This window comes from Rhamphochromis longiceps, linkage group LG10, assembly GCF_057381845.1.
Source record: "Rhamphochromis longiceps isolate RC_006_pf linkage group LG10, R_longiceps_female_GT1.1, whole genome shotgun sequence".
NCBI classification, from domain to species: Eukaryota; Metazoa; Chordata; class Actinopteri; order Cichliformes; family Cichlidae; genus Rhamphochromis; species Rhamphochromis longiceps.
In genome coordinates this window covers 22,723,823-22,734,797 of record NC_140566.1, presented here as the reverse complement: position 1 = coordinate 22,734,797, position 10,975 = coordinate 22,723,823, and positions in this window count along the sequence as shown.

Here is a 10,975-nt window from a genome sequence, read left to right as displayed (position 1 = left end):
TGCCAAAACATAATAAAATACTCTGGACCTTATCAGGTCCACCTGTGCGGGCACCCCTATAAAAGCAGACATTTTTTGAGCATTAAGGTGTGATTTAATAGAATTCCATTGAGCAAAGACATCGTCATCACCCTGTCATTTTGAGAAAGGTTGTATTGACATTTCCAAGCAATTTCAAGTCAATCCTCAGTGAGAAATTATTCACAAGTGGAAAACTTTCACAGCTTTTTTTTAACTGTTGTTAATCATCCCAAAGAAATCAAATTCACCCCAAGTTCAGACTGTAATCTTAATCACTAAGTATATAAATAAACTATTGTCTTGGATTGCATTACATTTCTCAGGTATATCTAGTAAAGTATGTGTGAGTAAATAGTGATAACTCTTGGGCCTGATCAATACAATTTTTCAGCAGCTTTGACTTTGCACTGTCATTTTTGTTGATATCAGTTTCTGTCCAGTTTCTCTCTGCTTTCAGTTTTGCAATAGTCAGCATGACAGATGCCTGCCGCTGTGTACCTGAGAAGTAAGGACAGGCACACAATCATTTCAGACTTCCAAAAAAATATGAGTATCAAAAAATTAAATCTGTAGAACTTGTGCAGCAAGAACTATCTGTTATTGTAATTCAATAGCTTTTACTTTATTTTCAGCCAAAACGTTTGTTTTGGTTTCTTGGCTAAACAGGTAAAATCACTTTTAAACATTAAATTTTACCGTCTAAATTTATTGCTGTGAATATTTTTATATGAAGAAACATAATCACATAAATGGCTACAGCAATGTGAAAGGGCTCCCTTGGCGAATCACCAGCCGCACAATTCTTATCAACTGCATTCATCTTCATTCATCCAGCTTGTCGTTTGTATTTCACGGTCCTATCTTACCCTGTCAAGTTTACTCTCACTGCTCTCATCAGTGTTGTTCATGTTTGAAGCAAGCTGCTGTTTTCAGTGATAAAGCTTTAAAAACTCCACTGCATGTTATCTGTGAAACACCAAACTGTAGACAGGCACGACTGGTGTGTAGTTGTCCATTTCACTCGATATCTCCTGCAGGCCGTCAGGAGTTTGTGAAGACAAATACTAAAAGAAGGTGGACTTGAATTTCTGAGAATGCCAAAATGAACTGTTTCGCTATTCACTTCATAAGAATTAGAATCTACAAGAATCACTGAAAAAATATCAGTGTTGCTTTTACAATCTGTTTCTGCAGGTTTCACAATTTTGATGAGAGGCAACTTTTTACAGTTCCTAGTCTTATCCAACTGCCAAGTTTGCCAGCTGGAAAAGACTCTACTTTTTTTCATCTTAGCTGAGGCATCTCACAATCTAGCTAACAAGATATCAGTGGGTTTTTTTTCACTTCACAGTTGGGGATTTTGAAATTCAGCAACAAAACTGGGCTACGTTTTTCCATTCATTCTGGTCCAGGCTCTCACTTCTCTCCTACCCCTTTCATTGCATGTATCTGACTTACTGTTGAGCGTCCTTTCAATCATAAACTGGCATTATTTGTCATTTTGCTCACTGTAGTGGCACTCACTGCCACTACTTACATTACACCCTTTACCAGAGGGCTCAGGGCTGCTAGACGGCCTCCTGCCGAGTGCTCTGTAAGAATCTCAAGATCTCATATTCATCTGTGATGAAGTGCCTTCTAGTTGAATTAAAGATGAAGTCTGTCTCACTCTGAGCGAACTGATGTGGCTTTACATATCTTAACTCTCCTTGCAGGGATATACAGTATAGCCAGCTGTCATGAATACAAGTCCCAGTCAGTCAGTCAGTCTGATTGTGAACTGGAGAGATAGGATGCTACCAATGAAATCACCATTTTATTAGAACTGTACTTGGAAGGATAAAGCACACACAAGAGGTAGAAAAAACACAATGAACACCTTTACATATACAGTGCTGTGGAGTCGTCCTGAGGCACTCATCATTTCTTTATTTTTAAAGATACAGGATGTCCTTCCATATAAACCTGAAATCAGATCTTGACCTGTGTTCATGAAGCTGTTGTAACTAAATATACACATTGCTCTGGGTTTTTCTGAAGTGCGTGAAACTGAACTGGAGTGATGCATCAGGGCAGCTGTCTCAAATTTTGCAGTTAGGAAAGCCTTGCTACATTTCTCTGATGAAATGTTATATGCATGGGGTGGGGGTGTGTTGGCTTTGCAACTGTCAGTCTGGCTGCTGTGATGGGTTTATGGAGAGGAGCAACCTCACTCCTTAGTGAAAAGATCAATCCTAACCTGAATGTTACTCACTGCATCATTCACAGTTATAACTTGCAAATTTGGTCTATGATGCTATAAAACACCTTGTAAAACCAAATAATTTTCACATATTTAATAACTCTCAAACTCTGAAACACTCCTGTTGATCTCAGTAAAAAAAAGTAGGATCCAGTGTTCCCAGTATGAGGATTTATAAAAAAAAAGGGCAGAAAATCATTGTCAAAGCAGATTTGTAGTGCAATACTTATTAATTATTTCTTTAACAGCATTTTGTGGAGATGCATCTTGAAATGATTTCTTATTAAATATTTAAGGAAAGTGACAGAGCTAGATTGCTACTTTACTTGCAGTATCTAAAGAGGAAAGCATGAGACTGTGAATATTGAATCTCTTAATTTGACTAACTTGAACATATTTTAACACTTATAATTAATACTAACACAGTTCCATTAATTGGTGCATTTTGACAGGCATATGTTATAATGGTGCCTATTATGGAAAGAAAAAAAAATGAACAAAACACAAAAGTTGCTCTGTTTTTGCAACTGCCGAGAAAAGACATGCAGAGGTGTTTTCATTGTGCACTAATCTCTGTGTAGAAATGTGACTAAAGTCCTGAAGTACTGGAACCTACGCTGCTCACTGTAAAAAGAAAACCAAGATGCATCTTGGATTGCGATTCTTCTCTGTCCTTTGAAGCTCAGCTAAGTTCATTTCTGCTTTATTTCAATATAATGCCAGTACTATTACAGAGCACACTCAGCATAAAGACGAAGTGCAGAGGAGACAGCATAGTGCACTCAAAGATTCGAGGCATGCACCAGTCCCAATTAGACACTTCATTCAAAAAAAAAAACTCTGGCAGAAACCATTGAACACAAATTGGGCTCAAAACAAGGCAATTTTTGTGTTTAATTTAATACAATTTACAGTAAATTGTCTGCCACAAACTGTAGTAATGCATGTTTGTGTTACTTTATTATTTGATAGCGCAAAGAAGTTGCCCTCATTAGCACAGTCTGACTTTGCAGCATGCTGGAAACCACTCTACACTTGCAGTCAGTCTGTGTTAGACTGAGACAGGTTACTTCCAAACAGAAAACTGTTGCAATCAATTTATGACCAAAAATTGTAATCCAGAGATTGGAGGTGTTGCTCAATGAACTTCTGGGTGCAACTATTTGCAGATAATTCCAGGTAACACAAAACGCAATGCAAACAATCTCCAATCACATTTTTTTGCGTCATGGTGTGGAGGTTGTCTTATTTTGACTCTAATGTGACTGAGGCTTATAAAAGAAATCAGGCTTTGTTGTTAAACAAAGATGGTTCTACCAAATATTGACTTTCAAGCTTAGACTTGTATAAATTCTAATTTTGCTTTTTATACTATATTTACATTTATGTTTGCAGATATTTCAGTAAATTGCTCTAATTAGTTCCCATTTTCCTAGCAAACTACAAAGAAGTGAGCAGTGACTCGAGACTTGCACACTACTTTACTTTATCCATTGGCGTGGCTTAATGACTGGGTTTGTGAAGAACAGCTACCACCAAAAGACTGCCACTACCATATGTGGCTGATCAGTGATCTGGTATAAATACCGCACATCTTTGTTATCGTTGCTTAGCTCATTTGTTGAATTAATTAACCATGGACTATAGTGTGCTGACAGTGTGAAAAGTGAGTTCTGTGTGGAGCTTGCATGTTCTCCCTGTGTTTCTGTGAGTTCTCTCCAGGTACTCCGGCTTCCTCCCACAGTCCACAGACATGCAGTTAGTTTGAATCACCAGTTAATTGGTGATTCTAAATTGCCCATAGGTATGGATGTGAGTGCAAATGGTTGTCTGTCTCTATGTGTTAGCTCTGTGAAAGACTGGATACCTGTCCAGGGTGTACCCTGCCTATTGCCCTAAGACAGCTGGAATAGGCTCCAGCACCCCCTCGACCCTAAACTGGATAAGTGGAAGAGAATGGATGGAAGGATGGGTCAGCATTGATTATGACCTAATAAAAATCCTATGAAATCACTCTCACTACCTTTTTCACTTTGCTGAACATACAAATTCCATCTTTCTTGGAGCTAACGATTAGACTACTTGGATTGCTATACATTATCTCAGAGGCAGCCTGAACAAAGCCTGCTTGCACGTTCCCACAGGTATCTCTGCTTTGCTCCCCAACCTCCTGCATCATCTGATCCCTTTATTGGCTCAGCTCAGCTCCTTGCTTCCTGGATCCCTTTCTGCCTGGCTTCTCTGTATTTTCCCTTGCCCTTAGGTTCCCAGCTACCACAGCATAGCTTTAGTTCTCTTGCTGCTAGCCCGGCTCCTCTGCATTCTTCTCCATTGCTTAGTTAATCTTAAAGTTATGTTGTAAGTCTGAATGTGTGTTTTGTGTGAACCTGTTTGAGAGTTTGTATTTTGTCATTAATTCTAGTATTTACAATGGGCATATAGTACACAAATGCAACTTTAGGTCCTTGTGGTTACAAACTGCTAAAGAAGAAATATCTTAATATTCGGTTTATGGGTGAACTCATCAATGCTACCTCAGGTCACACAATAACACGGTTAGCTGATGAAATTATGTTTCTTTCTAATCTTGTTATATTGATTTGTAAGACCAAATACTGACCCACAGGGTCAAGTGGCCAGTAGGGAAAACTCCCTCTACTCCAGATGGTCTGTTCAACCCTCCTAAAGGGGTAAATGCATTTTTTATTTCTGTCATTTCCTGAAGTGTGTCTATTTATTATAGACACACTTCTTTCCAGATCTATACAATTCAATCAATCATAAAAACCAACACAATCACAAAATATATTTTCTGTCTAAAAAGATGTATGGGTGACTAAACCAAGTAAGAGGGTTAAAAATGCCATTTTCTCCAAATGCACTGAGAAAATTCAGTTACAGTATATATCTGACCACTAATTTAGGCAAAACCTATCAAAATAAGTTGCTATATTATAAATATCACCAATATTACACGTACATCACGTGTACATTAAGTTGTTATTGGTAAATACACTTTGCTAATTTTTTTGTGCAATAGTGCAATATAAAATCATATATTATCATGCATGTCTATGCATGTCTAAGTACTACAGTCCTCGTAAAAAACACCCATTAATAATAATAATAATGAATATATTTATATATGTATACATGCGTATATATATGTGTATATATATGTGTGTGTGTATATATATGTGTGCGTGTATATATATATATATATATATATATATATATATATATATATATATATATATATATATATATATATATATATATATATATAGATAGATAGTGTTGTATGCCACATCCCCACTGAGTTCCTGATGAAGGCTCTTAGGGTCCCATTGATCTTGTACAATTCTAGGCATTCCAGTATCCAGCTGTGGGGCATTGAGTCATAGGCCTTCTTGTAATCAATCCAGGCAGTGCACAGGTTGGTCAGTCTGGTCTTGCAGTCTCGGCTGATTGTTCTGTCTACCTGGTGTTTTGCGCCTCTGGTATTCTTGCCAATTCCTTTCTGTGTCCCGCTCATGTATTGACCCATGTGCCTGTTCATCTTAGCCGATATGATGCCTGACAGGAGCTTCCATGTAGTACTGAGGCAGGTTATTGGTCGGTAGTTGGAGGGGACCGGTCCCTTCTTGGGGTCCTTGGGGATCAGGACCGTCCGGCCTTCAGTTAGCCATTCCGGGTGTCTCTCGTTAACTAGCAGCTGGTTCATTTGTGCTGCCAGACGCTCGTGGAGTGCAGTCAGCTTCTTCAGCCAGTAGGCGTGAACCATGTCGGGCCCTGGTGCTGTCCAACTCTTCATACTGGAGACCCTTTCTTGGATATCTGCCACTGTGATGGTTACTGGACCCTGTTCAGGGAGGTCGCTGTGGTCTGCCCTTAGATCCTCTAGCCACTGAGCATTGCCGTTATGGGTTGTGTCCTTCTCCCATATGCTCTTCCAGTATTGCTCCGTCTCCAGCCTTGGTGGTGCTGTTCTCTTATTGTTCCCTTGCCACTGAGAGTACACCTTTGCTGGTTCTGTGGAGAACAGCTGGTTTATTCTCCTGCCTTCTATCTCTCTGGTGTACCTCCTCAAGCGGCTGGCCAAGGCTGTGAGTCTTTGCTTGGCAGTTTCCAAGGCCTCAGGTATGGACAGCTTGCTGTATTTCTTAGGCACCTTATTTGTCGCACCTTTCTGCAACTCCGTTAGTTGGCTAACCTCCCTCCGTGCTACTTTGATCTTGCCCTCTAGCCTCCTTCTCCATGGAGGGTACTGCCCCTTGTCGCTGTTCAACTTGTAGCCAAGCATCTCACTGATCACTGCTGCCGTATTGTAGATCAGCTTGTTAGTGTCGGTAATCGTGGTTGTAGGTATTGCCCGTAGTGCTGCATTAACATCATCTAGCAGACCTTCTGAGAGTACTTCACGTAATCTTGGTAACCGGCTACGGGGGATCCAGGTTTCAAGCTTGGCCATGATCCTATTTTTCAGGTCAGTTCCTCTCGCACTCAACGATCCTTCTCCTATCGCACTTGGGGCTATGTACCCAATCTCAGGTGGGGGTGATGATATTGCCCCCCTAACCTGGCGTCCTGACTCCTCCTTGCCGTAGCATTTGTGTTGTACCTCGTCAATCTCTAGCTGTGAGAGCAGTCCCTTCTTTCGAATGTTGGAACACTGAGCTCATATCGCCCAGCTCTAATATATATACATACATATATATATATATATATATACATATATATATATACATATACATATACATATATATATATATTAGAGCTGGGCGATATGAGATTTTTTCATATCACGATATGTTTTTTTCATTTCAGGCGATAACGATATCTATCACGATATAAGCCAAATAACTATATTTGTAAGATTTAAATGTGCCGTTGCTCACAAGTAAAATGTGAAATAATCAGCAGCTTGTTTTTATTTAAATATTTATTTCCCATAATAAGTTCAACAGGGTAGATGTACTTAAGGAACATGAGACTTTTTCAGATAAATAAAGGCAAATATTGCAAACTACACAAAAGGCAGCCGCTAAAGCGTTTAAGTTTCAAAATAGAACAAACGAAACAGACTAAATTGTCAATTCCACTTAGAAACAAAATATTAATTCTAAAAATAAATCTTAGTTTGTTTTACAGAAGAACAGACAAAACTGACTAACCTTTGTCAATATCAAATAAACTGAGAACTAAAAGGAAATTCTCAATCTCTCCTTGTTGTATAGCTTAGCTTTTCAAACAGTTTTAACAGTTACTTTAGTCTGACAAAAGCCGAATGACGAATTAGCGCTTCCAGTCAGAGACTGAGGCTACGTCCACACGTACACGGGTATTTTTGAAAACGGAGATTTTCCGTTTTCGTTTTAAAAAATAATCCCGTCCACACATAAAGGCAGAAATGAAGGAAAACGCTGCTATGAACATGCCAAAGCAGCAGGTGGCGCTAGATTCCTAACTGTGCAGAAATGTTGGCCAATCAGAAGTCTAGAAGCCTCGGTGGGAAAAAGTAAACAAAGCTGGGGCATAGAAGCAGAACAGAGTTGTATGTGTGGAGGGACAGTAACTGTGTGTATATGTAAGCATTTAAACACTGCAGAGAGTAGAATTAACAGTAACAGTATTGTAGAAATTCATTTCACCGAAACAATAACGTGGCGCACAGTGTGACGCATGCACCAGTTTATTGTATTTCCAGACTTGCTTTCGGCACATTTACAGTGCACGCTACTCTGTTTTTGTCAGACTTGAAATAGCCGAAATACCTTCACACTACGGAACTTCTATGGCTCTTCCATTCGACAATCTCTCCGGCATTGGAACCATCATCTGTTTTCTCTTCGGTCACGCTCGGTTGATTTTTCTAGTCGGCACACTCATTTCCTCCATTACGCGCTGGCTCCATTACCCGCTGGCTGTTTCCCAAACAAACACGTGCGGCTTGGCACTTGTGCTGTACGTAACAAGTCACGCGACGTGACGCTGCGGCTGTGATTGGTTCGGCTCTGCGCTGCTTAATTTGGATTGGCTGACCTTTTTTTTTTTTTTTTTTTTTTTTAAGAGGACAAGAGCGGCGAGGTCTATCGCGATAGCTTAATTTCTCTATCGAGTAAAAGTTATATCGCGATACATATCGTTATCGTTCTATCGCCCAGCTCTAATATATATATATATAAAAAAAACACCCAGCACGCCCCTGCGGGCGGTTTATCCTTCAAGCTCGGGTCCTCTACCAGAGGCCTGGGAGCTTGAGGGTCCTGCGCAGTATCTTAGCTGTTCCCAGGACTGCGCTCTTCTGGACAGAGATCTCCGATGTTATTCCCGGGATCTGCTGGAGCCACTCGCCTAGCTTGGGAGTCACCGCACCTAGTGCTCCGATTACCACGGGGACCACCGTTACCTTCACCCTCCACATCCTCTCGAGCTCTTCTCTGAGCCCTTGGTATTTCTCCAGCTTCTCGTGTTCCTTCTTCCTGATATTGCTGTCATTCGGAACCGCTACATCGATCACTACGGCCGTCTTCTTCTGTTTGTCTACCACCACTATGTCCGGTTGGTTAGCCACCACCATTTTGTCCGTCTGTATCTGGAAGTCCCACAGGATCTTAGCTCGGTCATTCTCCACCACCCTTGGGGGCATCTCCCATTTTGACCTCGGGACTTCCAGATTATACTCGGCACAGATGTTCCTGTACACTATGCCGGCCACTTGGTTATGGCGTTCCATGTATGCCTTGCCTGCTAGCATCTTGCACCCTGCTGTTATGTGCTGGATTGTCTCTGGGGCATCTTTACACAGCCTGCACCTGGGGTCTTGCCTGGTGTGATAGACCCCAGCCTCTATGGATCTTGTACTCAGAGCTTGTTCTTGTGCTGCCATGATTAGTGCCTCTGTGCTGTCTTTCAGTCCAGCTTTGTCCAGCCACTGGTAGGATTTCTGGATATCAGCCACCTCCTCTATCTGCCGGTGGTACATACCGTGCAGGGGCCTGTCCTTCCATGATGGTTCCTCGTCTCCCTCCTCTTTCTTGGGTTTCTGCTGCCTGAGGTATTCACTGAGCACTCGGTCAGTTGGGGCCATCTTCCCAATGTATTCTTGGATGTTCGTTGTCTCATCCTGGACTGTGGTGCTGACACTCACCAGTCCCCGGCCCCCTTCCTTCCGCTTAGCGTACAGCCTCAGGGTGCTGGACTTGGGGTGAAACCCTCCATGCATGGTAAGGAGCTTTCTTGTCTTTATGTCAGTGGCTTCTATCTCCTCCTTTGGCCAGCCTATTACCCCAGCAGGGTACCTGATCACGGGCAGGGCGTACGTGTTGATGGCCCGGATCTTGTTCTTACCATTCAGCTGACTCCTCAGGACTTGCCTGACCCTCTGCAGGTACTTGGTGGTTGCAGCTTTTCTAGCGGCCTCTTCCTGGTTCCCATTCGCCTGTGGGATCCCCAAGTACTTGTAACTGTCCTCTATGTCTGCAATGTTGCCTTCTGGTAGTTCAATCCCCTCAGTTCTGACTACCTTCCCTCTCTTTGTTACCATCCGACTACACTTCTCCAGTCCGAACGACATTCCAATGTCATTGCTGTATAGCCTGGTAGTGTGGATCAGTGAATCGATGTCTCGTTCACTCTTGGCATACAGCTTGATGTCATCCATGTACAGGAGGTGGCTGTATATATATATATATATATATATATATATATATATATATATATATATATATATATATATTAGGGGTGCAACGATACACAAAATTCACGGTTCGATTCGGTTCGATACTTTGGTGTCACGGTTCGATATTTTTTCGATACAAAAAAAATGTTCATGCATTTTTAATTTGTCATTTATTAAAATTATAAATATATATTTTAACTCAAAAGTACAGTTTTTAAATTTAACCCTAACCCTTGTGCGTGTTTTTTATTTTGACAGCGAATGCGCACCTGCGGACCACTTATGTGCAGCCCTGGTTATTTAGCTCGTCATATTGCAGCCACAGAAATTATTTTGTCCATGAAACCATAAAGCTGCACTTTCTTTTTGCCTTATAGTCTGATTTGTCATAACTTCTCCGTTTTGTGGTAAGCTTTTCTTTGGCTGTCACTTCTTCACCCTGACCTGTCTTGTTTGGCTCAGCAGAACTGAAATGCTTTTACACACTCACTCACATAAGCTCAGCGATTCTCTGCGCGATCAACCTCTCACATGTTTAAGCTTGCTGCGGGAGATTTCACTTGTCATGTTTGCATAGTAAGCTAACGATTAATAAGACGATGTCAGAGGAATTGGTGCACAAATTATCATCACTCACAGATCAGTGCTGTCGCTCTCTATACACAGTTCACACGATTGCAAAGTGAAAGCAAAAAAACAAGCGCAAATTCAAACGCGATTTCAATATGTCACATATTGACAGTGGCTCACCGATGCCAATGACATAATTACCCAGTTACATTTCTGAAAGAATGCAAAAGCATTGACATATATTTTTCCTTCCTACAATAGCCCGACGGGCAGGGTAGCCCGACTGAAAAAATCGCTAGCCCCAGGATGCCAGGCTAGCGATATTGCAAGCCCTGTATCTGATTGAGGAATCACTCATCTTTGGAAAAGAGAGTTTATTACAGAGAAATGTCTCTTTCCAAAATAAAAGCTATACTATCCGCTTCTTCTGGGCTATATTCTCAGCAGCATAAGGAGAATCA